The 14,666-nt window shown below is 42.3% G+C and overlaps 1 long non-coding RNA gene across 1 annotated transcript; it reads left to right on the top strand.

The window, feature by feature from the left end:
• The first annotated feature begins 963 nt into the window (after positions 1-963).
• Positions 964-13,923, top strand: LOC129650608 (uncharacterized). The gene is made up of 3 exons (XR_008713875.1): positions 964-1,081; positions 3,369-3,428; positions 12,744-13,923. It is a non-coding gene; the product is annotated as an uncharacterized LOC129650608 (long non-coding RNA).
• Positions 13,924-14,666: the final 743 nt, after the last annotated feature.

The following is a 14,666-nucleotide window of genomic DNA, read 5'->3' as shown; positions in this document are numbered from 1 at the left end:
AATCCAGCTCCTATATAAAATTCATAAATTCTTGGCAGGAAAGAAATCCTCCCATTGGAAGGAACAGATGTTCTACGAGTAACTTTTGCCATCATAACTCTGTTCCTAATATCATACTTTTAAAGTGTGGGGGGATGTTAACTTTTTTTTTTTTTAAATGTCAACATGTTCTGGGCAGCTTTTCCATCTCCATCTGTGGCATACACATCACCAACCCTCCCACCGCCCTTTTTTAAATTTCCAGAGACTAGTTGGGAATTGGAAAGATATTAAAAAGTGAAAGTGGAAAATTCAATTCAAGAAGTATGCTAATGTATAACCTAATGCAAAGTAACATGATATTTCCCTCCCAGTGGTAAATCTCAGAAACATTCTTTTCCTTGTCCTCTTAGAACTTGGAGGGGTCTGCAAGACCTTTAACAGGCAGAATGACCAATTAAATTCAGGGGTGATTACTGGTAACAGAATTCCTTGAAAGTAACCTATTCATAACATTCCCCTTCTAAAGAAAGCCTCAATTGGTGCTTCAAATTCAAGAGGCTACCAGGCCATTTTCACTTAGTTATCACCTCGTTAAACTGCCCACCTTAAATGCCCGTATCCCAGGTGACCGCGGAGAAGGGTCAAGGTCAGTGGATGCCTCTTACCTCGCCTGGATATAACTTTGGAAAGCATGACCCCGCCTCTGTGGGGTTCCCTTGCCCAGGTACAGTGATGCCCACTTGCAGCTGCTTTGGCGAGGGCCAGAGCGCCTGCTGGCTGTGGCCTGGCCTCAAATACTCCTGAACACGTTTCGGTTCAAAGTCAGAATTCGGTGAGCAGGCTGGGTGGGGAGTGAAATCTTCAGGGCAGAGGGAGAGAAAGGTGACAGCTTGAGCAGGGTGGGGAAGCAGCGGCCCGACATTCAAATGCGCCGGGGATACTCCCGGAGTCCCAGCTCTTGGTCTGGGTTTCCCCTCCTCGGTCTGAACGGAGCCAGTGGAGTCCAAATCCCCCGAACCCCAGCAGGGCCCGTGCTGAGCCTGCCGCGTCCACCCCGGAAGACGCGGTTCCTGAAACTTTTCTGTGCCCAAGTGGAGGTGTAAGTGAGAGCGTGCAGGGCGCGGGGGGTTGTCTCTGGGGCCCGGATCGGCGTTCTCTGCATCCCGGCGGGAAGGTTGGTCTGTGCTTAGGGGCCAGGAGGTAGCGGGGGCCAAGGCTGGGGCGAGAGCGGCGCACCGGGGTGCCGCGGCCCCCGGGCGCCGGGAGCTGGAGGCGGGAGCAGTGCCGCGAGCGGTCTGCAGTGCCCCCAGCCGGCCGGTTCGGCTGAGGTCCGCTGGCGGCCTCAGGGCCGGGTGCCGAGCCGCACCTCTGCGTGCGAGACGCGTCCCTCTTCGTCCCTGCGGAGGCTGACCCAGTGTTAGGAAATTTATCATCAATTCGAGGTGGATTCTCAGTCTGGTTCTGTCACTTACTGGCTTCTTGCCCCCTGGTGCTCTGGACATCTGCCTCCCTTTGGCTAATGTGTATGATACCCTAGACAAAGTTGATGAAATAGTTGAGAATGCGCCGTCAAGTGCCCAGTATATAGTAAGTGAAGTAAAAGTCGCTCAGTCGTGTCCGACTCTGCGACCCCATGGACTGTAGCCTGCCAGGGTCCTCTGTCCAAGGAATTCTCCAGGCCAGAATACTGGAATGGGTAGCCTTTCCCTTCTCCAGGGGATCTTACCAACCCAGGGATCGAACCCAGGTCTCCCTACATTGCAGGCGGATTCTTTACCAGCTGAGCCACCAGGGAAGCCCAAGAATACTGGAGTGGGTAGCCTATCCCTTCATCAGCGGATCTTCCCGACCCAGGAGTCTAACCCAGATCTTTGCATTGCAGGTGAATTTTTTACCAGCTGAGCTACTAGGGAAGCCATATATATACTATATAGTATAGTATATGTATATAGGATGTGGGTATATAGTAAGTACTCATTAAATGGTGACCCTCACCACCACCACCGTCATCATCATCATTCGCTGGCTAGGCTTTGGAAGGGGGTCTCACCGAAGTCTCTGCTCTTCAATGGTGGGTCTGAGGGGAGGACAGGGAGTGATGGTTTCTGCCTCCCCTCTGAAGTGGAAAAGGAACCTAAGCACCCAGCTGGAGTCCTGCCTTCCTGTGCCTTAGACTCCACCTCTATCTGCGGACTCAGCCATCCCCTCTTTGAACTAATATTCTCATTGCAAAATAGGAATACTCATCCCCAACTCAGAGTTGTTGCAAGACAAGAAATGCAGAGCTCCTGATACATAGTTGATGCTCAGGAAAGTCCCCATCCACCCATGTGGCCCCCAGCCAGCAGGTCCCAGAGCACCTGTATAGGTAGCACATAGCAGGCACAGCGCAAGCCCCTTTCCCTTTTACACTGGCAGTCAGCAGGCCCAGGGTCCCGCTCCTGACACAGGGGAGGTGCTCAGCGCAAGCCCCGCCCACCTAGCTGTCAGTCAGTGTGCCATTTATTGAGTCCTTACTCTGTACCTCTTCTATCCCCATCTGACCGGGACAGCTTGGGCTGCAGGAGGCTTTAACTCTGAGGTCCTTCTACTTCACCTCCCCTGGGGTCTCCCCTCCCCCAGACACCTCGGATCCCTTCTGGAAATTAGTAGTGTTGGAAACAGTAAGAACACACACTCCTGATGTTGAAGCAATGGAATGTATAGTCAGAGAACCTGGCTGTCAAGAGCAGCTCTACCAGTTCCTGTCTTTATCTCGCAACCTCTCTGAACCTCAGTTAACTCATCTTTTAAAACTGAGGCAATAATACCTTCTGGGGTGATGAGTGTGAGGGTCTATGGATACATGTGTATAAGAACGCCAAGCACACAGTAAGTATTTAGTAAATACTAACTTTTATTTGTTTCAAGCATAAGGCAGGTGCCCAGTGAATATTAGTTGGACTGAACTGAGCTTTCCCCTTGGCTGAGTTCTATACCTGGGAAAGCTTCCATTCGAACTTTCTCCCTGGTCCTTGGCCTTTGTCAAATGTCATGTCCTGTGACTTGCTGCTGGTGATCTTTTTCTAGAGGTTGGTACTTAGCTTATAGGAAGAATAATGGATCTCTCCAGAGTTCAAAACCTAGTATTACCTCTTTCAAACCTGTTCTGCGATACTTACTTCAAAAGTTTGCCGAGATAAAATTCAACATGGAGACTTCATATTTTTGTTTTGTTTTTCATGACCAGTGTGTCTTTTATCTGAGGGCAGAGGGTTTGTTGTTGTCTAGTCGCTAAGTCATAACTGACTCTTTTTCTACCCCTTGGACTCTAGCTTGCCAGACTCCACCGTCCATGGGATTTTCCAAGCAAGAATATTGGAGCAGGTTGCCATTTCCTTCTGCAGGGGATCTTCCCACCTCAGAGATTGAACCATATGTCCTGTGTCTCCTGCATTAGCAGGCAGGTTCTTTACCACTGAGTCACCAGGGAAGCCCAATGGGGGAGATGCGTAGAGCATTATTTAAAAGTCCTAAATGAGCATTTGTATAACCATATTTTCTGCCAGCAATTCATATGTGGTTGATTTTGTGGGTGTGTGATAGGATGTCAGCAACTTTGGGGTCCTGTCCCTTCTCTAGCTCTTGATTAGGACAAACTCTGAATGGGAAAACAAATAGACAGTGTCCAATCTTAAACAGGCCTTGGCAGTCTCAGGGCATTTGTGTGTCTGTTACATGCATGTAATCCTCAGCACAGCCCATTTTCCAGATGAGCCTCATTGAGGCAGATGGCTGACTCAGTGCTCCTTTCCATGCCACAGACTGGCTTCCGAGTCCTGCCTCATCTCCACACTGCTCTCTCAGGCTATTACACACGGGGCTTTTTTCACTGGCCATCTGAACAAGCGTTGTTAAAGACTCTTTAGAAATGCCAGGATGTGAGTTTTATTAATACAGAGCACTAACCAAATTAGAGAGTTTCCCATAATATGACAAGGTATGCAACAGCTGTTACTTTACCAAAACTATTCATTATGGGGCCATTTGTTTAAAGGTTACCCCGGTGGCGTGGGGACAGTGCCTTTTGCTCTCTGACTCACAGGAAGCAAAAATAAGTTACTATCAGGTGATGGTCACACTTAGAAACCAAACTAAAAATTAGAAGGTTTGTCATCCTTGGGAGCGGGGCAGCTGGCTTCACTTTTCAAACTGGTAAGTGTTAGGCGGTTCAAAATTGAAGATTTTGTTTGTGTCATATTTGGTTTTTTAAAAAAATCTATTGAAATATTTGCTGACTAATTCCAGTGTGCCAATTTCTGTGCTTGGCCATACTCAAAGATATTCTGTGGTCTCTGGCATCCAGTATTTCACAGGTGGGTAGCAGAGATGCATATATGAAGTGCATCCAATAGTCACCTTATCATAATCACAATAGCTGCTTCCTGGGTTTATGAGGCCAGCCAGGTGAGAAGCACAGGTGAGACGCAGTTGCTGAGAACCGCCACCCACCACCCCCCACCCCCCCAACCCAAGGCAGGCTCTTCCAAACAGAGAGGTTGCATTAGTCAAATTTTTAGACAAAGAAATCGAGGCTCTGAAAAGAGAAGAGGTTTGCTGGTTCACAGCATACCCAGGATTCAAATTCAAAGATTTAATTCAAAGCAACTTTGTTATTTCCCTTCTAGCCCAGGGCAACTCCTCAAAGAACCTTTGAAGAGCCTTCTCTTTAACCAGTCTGTGTATACAGTGGAACTTAAAGGTTGTCCAGGTGTTCACTGGCTCTTTGGCTTATGAGATTTCTCGATCATGTCAAATGCATTCCCCCATCTTCCACTCTATTTCAGTTTTCCATGGAGAATTATGCCTTCCTGTCTTTATTTGTATTTATCCTCAAAGTTAATATGCAATTACTTCCTTCACTCCCTTCCAAAAGGATGAATTTTATTTAGCCCACAAGTATATCCAGGATCTCAAGTACTTTGAGGACAAAACAAGTTTTTTATGCGTTTGTTTCTTGTTCAGCTTCATTGAGGTATACTTGTATACCAGAAAAACTGCATTTGTTAAATGTGTACAATTTGATGAGTTTGGACATAAGCATACACCCATGATTCCACCTCCACAGTGAAAATAAGAAACATATCCACCACCTCCTGAGATTTCCTTGTATCCCTTTGTGTGTGTGTGCATGTGTGTGTGCTTGTTGTAATAAGAATGAGATCTACCCTCTTAACAAATGTTTAAATATGAGACACCGTATTATTAATTATAGGCACTATGTTGTGTAACAGATCTCTAGAACTTACTCATCTTGCATAACTGAAATTTTATACCCACTGAGCAATGATTCCCTCTTTCCTCCTCCCCCTAGCCCTTGGCAACCACCAACCTGTTTTCTGCTTCTATGAGTTTGACTATTTGGACACCTCATATAAGTGGAATCAGGTAGTGCTAGTCCTCCTGTGACTGGCTTACTTCACTTAGCATAATGTCCTCCAGGTTCATCCATATGGTCACCAATGATGAGATTTCCTTCTTTTTATTTTTAAGGTTGAATATTATTCCACTGATGTTTTCTTTATCCATTCACCCGTTGATGGACATGGGGTTATTTCCATATCTTGACCACTGTGAATAATGCTACAATGAACACGACTGTAGATACCTCTTCAAAATCCTGATTTCGGTTCCTTGAGATATATCTCAAGAACTGCGATGCTTGGCTCGTTTGGTAGTTTGTTTGTTTGTTTTTTAATATGGTAGTTTTATTTTTAATTTTTTGAGGAAACTCTGTACTGTTTTCCTATTAATTGTACCATTTTACATTCTCATCAATAGTATACAAGGGTTCTGATTTCTTCACATCCTTACCAACATTTATTATCTTTTTTAAAAAATAATAGCCAATCCTAACACGTGTCAGGTAATACCTCATTGTGATTCCCATTTGCATTTATCAAGTTTGAGTAGTGATGCTGAGCACCTTTTCATGGACCTAGTGGCCATATGTATGTCTTCTCTGAAGATCTCTGTTCAAGTCCTCTGCTCATTTTAAAAACCGGGCTATTTAGGTTTTCTTGCTGTTGGGTTTTATGAGTTCCTTGTATATTTTGGACATTACTCCTTATCAGATAAATATATTTTCTCCTTTTTCACCCTGTTGACCATTTACTTTACTGTACAGAAGTTTTTAATGATGTAATCATGATGTAGTACCATGTATCTCTTGTTGCCTGAGCTTTTAAGGTCATACCCGAGAAATCACTGCCAAGGCCAATGTCAGGAAGCTTTCCCCCTATGTTTTCTTCTAGGAGTTTATGGTTTCAGGTCTTACATTTAAGTCTTTAGTCCATTTTGAGTTGATTTTTTGTGTATGGTGTAATATAGGGGCTCTGTTTCATTTTGCATATTGATATGCAAAAGGACTGATGCTGAAGCAGAAGCTCCAATTCTTTGGCCACCTGATGAGAAGAGCCGACTCATTGGAAAATAGCCTGACTCTGGGAAAGAATGAGGGCAGGAGGAGAAGGGGCAACAGAGGATGAGATGGTCAGGTGGCATTATTGACTCAATAGACATGAGTTTGAGCAAACTCTGGGAGACAGTGAAGGACAGGGAAGCCTGGCATGCTGCAGTCCACAGAGTCACAAAGACTCAGACACAACTTAGTGACTGAACAGCAACAGCAACAAAAATACAAAATTAGTTTTCCCAACATCATTTGCTGAAAAAACTGTCCTTTCCCCATTGTGTATTCTTGGCAAACTTGTTGAAGATCAGCTAATTGTATATGCACAAATATATTTCTGGGCTCTGTTTTATTCTGTTGGTCTATATGTCTGCCTTAATGCCACTTCCATACAGTTTTAGTTATTATACCTTTGTACTATACTTTGAAATTAGAAGGTATAATGTCTCCAGCTCTGTTTTTCTCAAGATTACCATTCTGGGTATTTGTGGTTCCACTGAATTTTAGAATTTTTTAAAAATTTTCTGTTAAAAACACCACTGGGATTTTGATGGGGACAGCATTGAATCTGCAGATCACTTTGAATAGTATGGAAATTTAATCAATACTGTGGCTCAGATCATGAACTCCTTATTGCCAAATTCAGACTTAAATTGAAGAAAGTGGGGAAAACCACTAGACCATTCAGTTCAGTTCAGTTCAGTCGCTCAGTAGTGTCCCACTCTTTGCAACCCCATGAATCACAGCACGCCAGGCCTCCCTGTCCAACACCAACTCCCGGAGTTCACTCAAACTCACGTCCATCAGGTCAGTGATGCCATCCAGCCATCTCATCCTCTGTCATCCCCTTCTCCTCCTGCCCCCAATCCCTCCCAGCATCAGAGTCTTTTCCAATGAGTCAACTTTTCACATGAGGTGGCCAAAGTACTGGAGTTTCAGCTTTAGCATCATTCCTTCCAAAGAAATCCCAGGGCTGATCTCCTTTAGAATGGACTGCTTGGATCTCCTTGCAGTCCAAGGGACTCTCGAGAGTCTTCTCCAACACCACAGTTCAAAAGCATCAATTCTTCGGCCCTCAGCCTTCTTCACAGTCCAACTCTCACATCCATACATGACCACAGGAAAAACCATAGCCTTGACTAGACGGACCTTTGTTGGCAAAGTAATGTCTCTGCTTTTGAATATGCTATCTAGGTTGGTCATAACTTTCCTTCCAAGGAGTAAGTGTCTTTTAATTTCATGGCCGCAATCACCATCTATAGTGATTTTGGAGCCCAAAAAAATAAAGTCTGACACTGTTTCCACTGTTTCCCCATCTATTTCTCATGAAGTGGGACCATTCAGGTATGACCTAAATCAAATCCCTTATGATTATACACTGGAAGTGAGAAATAGATTTAAGGGACTAGATCTGATAGAGTGCCTGATGAATTATGGAAGGAGGTTCATGACTTTGTACAAGAGACAGGGATCAAGACCATCCCCAAGAAAAAGAAATGCAAAAAAGCAAAATGGCTGTCTGAGGAGGCCTTATAAATAGCTGTGAAAAGAAGGAAAGTGAAAAGCAAAGATATAAAGAGAAAAGGAAAGATATAAGCAGCTGAATGCAGAGTTCCAAAGAATAGCAAGGAGAGATAAGAAAGCCTTCCTCAGTGATCAGTGAAAAGAAATAGAGGAAAACAATAGAATGGGAAAGACTAGAGATCTCTTCAAGAAAATTAGAGATGCCAAGGGAACATTTCATGCAAAGATGGGCTCAATAAAGGACAGAAATGGTACGGACCTAACAGAAGCAGAAGATATGAAGAAGAGGTAGCAAGAATACACAGAAGAACTGTACAAAAAAGATCTTCACAACCCAGATAATCATGATGGTGTGATCACTCACCTAGATAGAGCCAGACATCCTAGAATGTGAAGTCTAGTGGGCCTTAGGAAGCATCACTATGAACAAAGCTAGTGGAGGTGATGGAATTCCAGTTGAGCTATTTCAAATCCTAAAAGATGATGCTGTGAAAGTGATGCACTCAATATGCCAGCAAATTTGGAAAACTCAGCAGTGGCCACAGGACTGGAAAAGGTCAGTTTTCATTTCAATCCCAAAGAAGGGCAATGCCAAAGAATGCTCAAACTACCGCACAATTGCACTCATCTCACACGCTAGTAAAGTAATGGTCAAAATTCTCCAAGCCAGGCTTCAGCAATATGTGAACTGTGAACTTCCAAATGTTCAAGCTGGTTTTAGAAAAGGCAGAGGAACCAGAGACCAAATTGCCAACATCCACTGGATCATGGAAAAACCAAGAGAGTTCCAGAAAAACATCTATTTCTGCTTTACCTTGACTATGCCAAAGCCTTTGACTGTGTGGATCACAATAAACCGTGAAAAATTCTGAAAGAGATGGGAATACCAGACCACCTGACCTGCCTCTTGAGAAATCTGTATGCAGGTCAGGAAGCGACAGTTAGAACTGGACATGGAACAACAGACTGGTTCCAAATAGGAAAAGGAGTTCGTCAAGGCTGTATATTGTCACCCTGCTTATTTAATTTGTATGCAGAGTACATCATGAGATACACTGGGCTGGAGGAAGCACAAGCTGGAATCAAGATTGCCAGGAGAAATCTCAATAACCTCAGATATGCAGATGACACCACCCTTATGGCAGAAAGTGAAAAAGAACTAAAGAACCTCTTGATAAAAGTGAAAGAAGAAATGAAACAGTTGACATAAAAGTCAACATTCAGAAAACTAAGATCATGGCATCCGGTCCCATTATTTCCTGGCAAATATATGGGGAAACAGGGGAAACAGTGGCTGACTTTATTTTGGGGAGCTCCAAAATCACTGCAGATGATGACTGCAGCCATGAAATTAAAAGACGCTTACTCCTTGGAAGGAAAGTTATGACCAACCTAGACAGCATATTAAAAAGCAGAAACATTACTTTGTCAACAAAGATCTGTCTAGTCAAGGCTATGATTTTTCCAGTAGTCATGTATGGATGTGAGAGTTGGACTATAAAGAAAGCTGAGCACTGAAGAATTGATGCTTTTGAACTGTGGTGTTGGAGAAGATTCTTGAGAGTCCCTTGGACTGCAAGGAGATCCAACCAGTCTATCCTAAAGGAGATCAGCCCTGGGTGTTCATTGGAAGGACTGATATTGAAGTTGATACTCCAATACTTTGGCCACCTGATGTAAAGAGCTGACTCACTTGAAAAGACCCTGATGCTGGGAAAGATCGAGGGCAGGAGGAGAGGGGGACGACAGAGGATGAGATGGTTGGATGGCATCACCGACTCAATGGACATGGGTTTGGGTGGACTCCAGGAGCTGGTGATGGACAGGGAGGCCTGGTGTGCTGCAGTTCATGGGGTCACAAAGAATTGGACATGACTGAGCAACTGAAGTGAAGTCTTTCAATTTATAAACATGGGATTTCTTTCCATTTTTTCCTTTTTTGTCTTCTTTCATTAGTGTTTTATAGTTTTCAGTGTACAAGTCTTTTACCTTCTTCGTAAATTAATTCTTAGGTATTTTTTTTTAATTTAATTTTTTTAGTTTGTTTTTTTTTCTTTTTGATGGTATTCTAAGGGAAATTGTTTTCTTAATTTTTCTTTCAGATCGTTTGTTGTTACTGAACAAAACACAGTTGATTTTTGTATGTTGATTTTTTTTTCTTTTTTTTGTATGCTGATTTTCTACTCTGTAACTTAATTAGTTCTAACAGTTTTTGTAGTGGAGTTTTTAGGGATTTCTATTTATAGAATAGAAATCTGTCATCTGCAAAGAGACATTTTACCTCTTCCTTTTATATTTGGATGACTTTTATTCCTTTTTTGTTTCTTCTTTTTTTGCCTAATTGCTCTGATTAGGACACCAAGTACTACGTTAAATAGAAATGACAAACAGTGGGCATCCTTGTCTTATTCTTGATCTTGGAGGAAAAGCTTTCAGGTTTTCCACTGTTAAGTGTGATGGTAGCTGTAGGTTTGTTTTATATGTCTCTCATTATGTCAAGGTACATTCCTTCTATATGTAGTTTATTGAGTATTTTTATCATGAAAAAGTATTGATTTTTTTCAAATGCTTTTACACCTATTGAAATGATTGTATACTTTAATCTCTCATTCTGTTAATATGGTTTATCACACTTATTGATTTGCATATATTGAAGCATTCTTACATCCCAAGGATAAATTCCACTTGATCACAGTGTATGATCTTTTTAACAAGCTGTTGGATTTGTTTGCTACGATTTCAGTGTGGATTTTTGCATCTATGTTTGTCAGGGATACTGGCCTGTAATTTTCTTTTCTTGTTGTGTCCTTATCTGACTTTGATATCAAAGTAATCCTGGCCTTGAACAATGAATTCGGGAGTGTCTCCTCTTTTTCAGTTTTTTGAAAGTATTTGAGAAATATTGGCATTAATTCCTTTACTATTTTATAGAATTCATCAGTGAAGCCATTTGGTCCTGGGCTTTTCTTTTATAAGAGGTTTTCGATTACTGCTTCAGTCTTCTTAGTTATTATTGATTTGTTCACATTTTCTATTTCTTCATGAGTCAGTCCTGGTAGGCTGTATGTTTCAAGAAATTTGTGTATTTATTCCAGGTTATCCAGTTAATTGGCATGTTCAAGTAGTTGCTCATGATCCTTTGTATTTCTGTGTCATCAGTTGTAATATCGTCTATTTTGTGTCTATTTTTTGTTTCTATTTTTTAAAAATTTGAATCTTCTCTCTTTTTTTTCTTAGTCTAGCTAAAGATTTGTCAATTTTGTTTATCTTTTCAAAACATCAGCTCTTAGTTTTGTTGATCTCTTCTATTGTTTTTTTATACCCTGTTTCCTTTATTTCTGCTCTAATTTTTATAATCTCCCAATTTTTATAATCTGCCAACTTTGGGCTACAGAGCCTGTGCTCCACAACAAGGGAAGTCACTCAATGAGAAGCCCATGCACCTCAGCTAGAGAGTAGCCCCCAGTCACTGGAACAAGAGAAAGCCCAAGCACGTCAATAAAGACTCAGGATGCCAAAAATAAAATAAAATGTTTAAAAAAGCATTATCAGAGGAAAATAGTAATAAGGAAACTAATATAAATTGAAGGTCTTCTATCATTTAACTCTCACAAGTCCCTGGAAAGGAGGTATTATTCCAGTTCTAAAACTCAGGAAACTGAGGCTTAGGGAGCCTAACAAGCCTGAGATTCTGGTCTCTGCTTTATATCATAATCACCCTGGGAATTTTAAGCAAATATGGACCCCTGGGCTTCCTGGTGCCAAAGACCATGAACTTTCCTGAAGGTGGGATGTGCTCTCCTGTTCTGTAGGCAAACCTACACCAGTCACTCCAGTTACTGTAGCTCAGATTCTATTCCACTCTCCTTCAATTATTGATGTTAGAATGGAGAAGTGGGAGAATTAGGGACACGACCATTCTTACCTCTATTTGTCTTTTGCAACCGTGTGAATCTGGCATTTCACAAACCCAAACACAAGAGAAACTTGACTTACCTGGATTCATTGCTGTATCAGCGTCTAGAACAGAGCCTGGCATGTAATGGGTGCTTAATACATATTTGGAAAGAATGGGTGAATGACTAAGGACATCAGTGTAGGAGAAAGGTGATTCAGCGCGTTGTCACGCTGATCAAATCAAGTCCTCTCGCTACTGTGCCACACCCTAGGCCACACCTAGAAGGGTGTTCCTTCCTAAAATTAGCCCCCCACTGCTGACTATTGCTGATGGAGGCAGCTACTGAATAGAAAGGGGATCTGATACACGTGAGATAATATGAAAACTTCAGGATTTGCAGCAGGGACCATCGTCCTGTTCTGCCATTTAAGAAATACTGTTGAAACCGGCACATGGCTTTCAGGTTTGTCCAGGCAACGTAGTTGTTTGGGCTTTCTTTGCAAAACGCCAAGCAGGCTGATTATCGTAAAGATGTCCCTTTATGCCTGGTCACATATTGCCTGCCTGCCTGGGTAGCAGAATGAAAAAGAGAGGTGGCAGAACAAGGACCTACTGAACAGCACACGGGACTCTGCTCACTGTCGTGTGCCAGCCTGGACGGGAGGGGCGTTCGGGAGAAAACAGATACACGTATGGCTGAGTCCCTTCACTGTTCACCTGCAGCCACCACAGTGTTGTTAATCCGCTATACCCCAAAACAAAGCAAAAAGTTTGAAGTTTGGGGGAGGAAAAGGCAGGCCTGGGTCAAATCTCCTCTTAGAATAGCCATAGAACCTGTGGTCACCGAAGCACTTTCAATCTTATGTTCATGCTTTTCTATATAGGCAGGAAGAGGGAAAAAAAGGAGACAACCAGTGGGGAGTGTTGGTGCACACCCAGCTGTTGTGAAGTGCACTTTGGAGCATATTTGAGAAGCCCTACCTGACCCTCTGCAACTCCTCAAAACACCGGCCTTCAAAAGCCCACGGTGCTCACTCTCTTCCTCATGGTTAAAGAAATTCAACACTGGAAGCACAGATTCAAGTGCTGACATATTTACTGGCTGAGGATGGGGCCTTGGTTGGGTTACTTAACCTGGCTGAGCCTTAGTTTCATCGTCTGTAAAAAGGGGAAGACAATAGGGCTTATTAACGTAAGACTGTTAATAAGAATTAAATGGGATAATGCACTGTCTGTCTCATAGCATGCATTCCATGAGTGCTGGCTATTTTAATCATTGTTATTAATTGGGTCAAATTTCCTGGGTGTTGGGAGAATGAATGCAAGCTGAGGTTCCGTTACTAAATAATGCTGGTAAAGCCATCTCTAAGAAGAGATTGTTGGAGTTAAATGCTTCAGGCCTCTGACGTTTGATGGTTTCTGGCTCTAGCTCATGTACTCTCTGGTCCCGTGACCTCAGAGTCTAAGGCAAGCTCTCCTCATCTTTAGCCCTCAGTGCCCCACTGACCACCCCAAAACACATCATTAAAGGAACCAGCCTAGCTCTCTAACCATGTTGAGCGTGTTCTCTGCTACAATTGGAAGGACCTCATCAAAAAATTCTTTGTTTCTCTCCTATCCTATTCCAATTCCTTGCCCGGAAAGTGGAAAAGAATCCAAATTAACCTTACCATGACAGGTTGCAACTTCCAAAGACCAAATCTGGCACCTTGAGACAAGAGTAGTACAGTCAAAATATAATATAAATTGACCGACAAAACTTGAAATATGTATAGTATAGCAGCCACAGTCCTGTATGTAAATATATGAAGTTGATCACTGAAGCTGAATGGAGCTGGATGTTCCCAGTCTTAGGAAATATGCACTGAAGTACTTAGGGGTAAAAAGCCATCGTGCTTGGAACCTAATCTGAAACAATAAAATCTTAACAATAGATGAATCTGGGTAAAGGGTATATGAGGCTGACTGGTACTTTTTTTGTGTACAACTTTTTTAAGTTGGAAATTATTTCCAGATAAAAATTAAAAAATAAAAACCTAATAAAGGGGATATAATGTACAACGTGGTACATATGTGTGTTATTTATGAAAGTTGTTAGAGTAAATCTTGAGTTCTCAACACAAGAAAAATTTTTTTTCTATTTCTTCAAATTTGTATCTATATGAAAAAATTTATTTTTGTATCTGTGTAAGAGGATGATTGTTCACTAAACTCATTGTGATAATCATTTCATGATGTAAGTCAAATCATGCTGTACAACTTAAACATACAGTGCTGTATGTCAATTATATCTCAATAAAACTGGAAGAAAAATAAAAGCAAACAAAATCTAGTAAGGGCACAAGGAACACCTGAAGATTTTGTTAATCTTTTCCCAACTAACCCAAGTGCTCTGAAGCAAATAGGTGAGGTTCTGGGGTAAAGATTTCCCAGAAAATACAAATTCATTACAAAATACTGAGGTTTGAGGAGTATGCAAATACTATTCAAGCCAATCACCAGATGGGTGTTTATGTAATATCTTCTATTTCTGTCACAAGTACTTCAGGTATGGTTTAATGAACCTCTAGTGGCTCACACAATAAATGGCTTGTTCAAGATCACCCAGTCAGTGACCCCAGCTTTGAGTCTGGAGACACATGTCTCAAGATCCATTTCTCTTTTCTTCTCCCCTCTCCCATCATGAGCCAGCATGGGCCAGCCCTGTGGGAATTTACTGTTTCCAGGGCACAGTACACACCAACGTGAGACGATCTTGCATCTAAATGATGTATAAGGAGGCTTCCTTGGTGGTCTCGTGGCTAAGACTTG

Source organism: Bubalus kerabau, chromosome 4, assembly GCF_029407905.1.
Source record: "Bubalus kerabau isolate K-KA32 ecotype Philippines breed swamp buffalo chromosome 4, PCC_UOA_SB_1v2, whole genome shotgun sequence".
Lineage (NCBI taxonomy): Eukaryota > Metazoa > Chordata > Mammalia > Artiodactyla > Bovidae > Bubalus > Bubalus kerabau.
The sequence above is the reverse complement of the archived record's forward strand: the minus strand, read 5'-3'. Positions and strand labels throughout refer to the sequence as shown.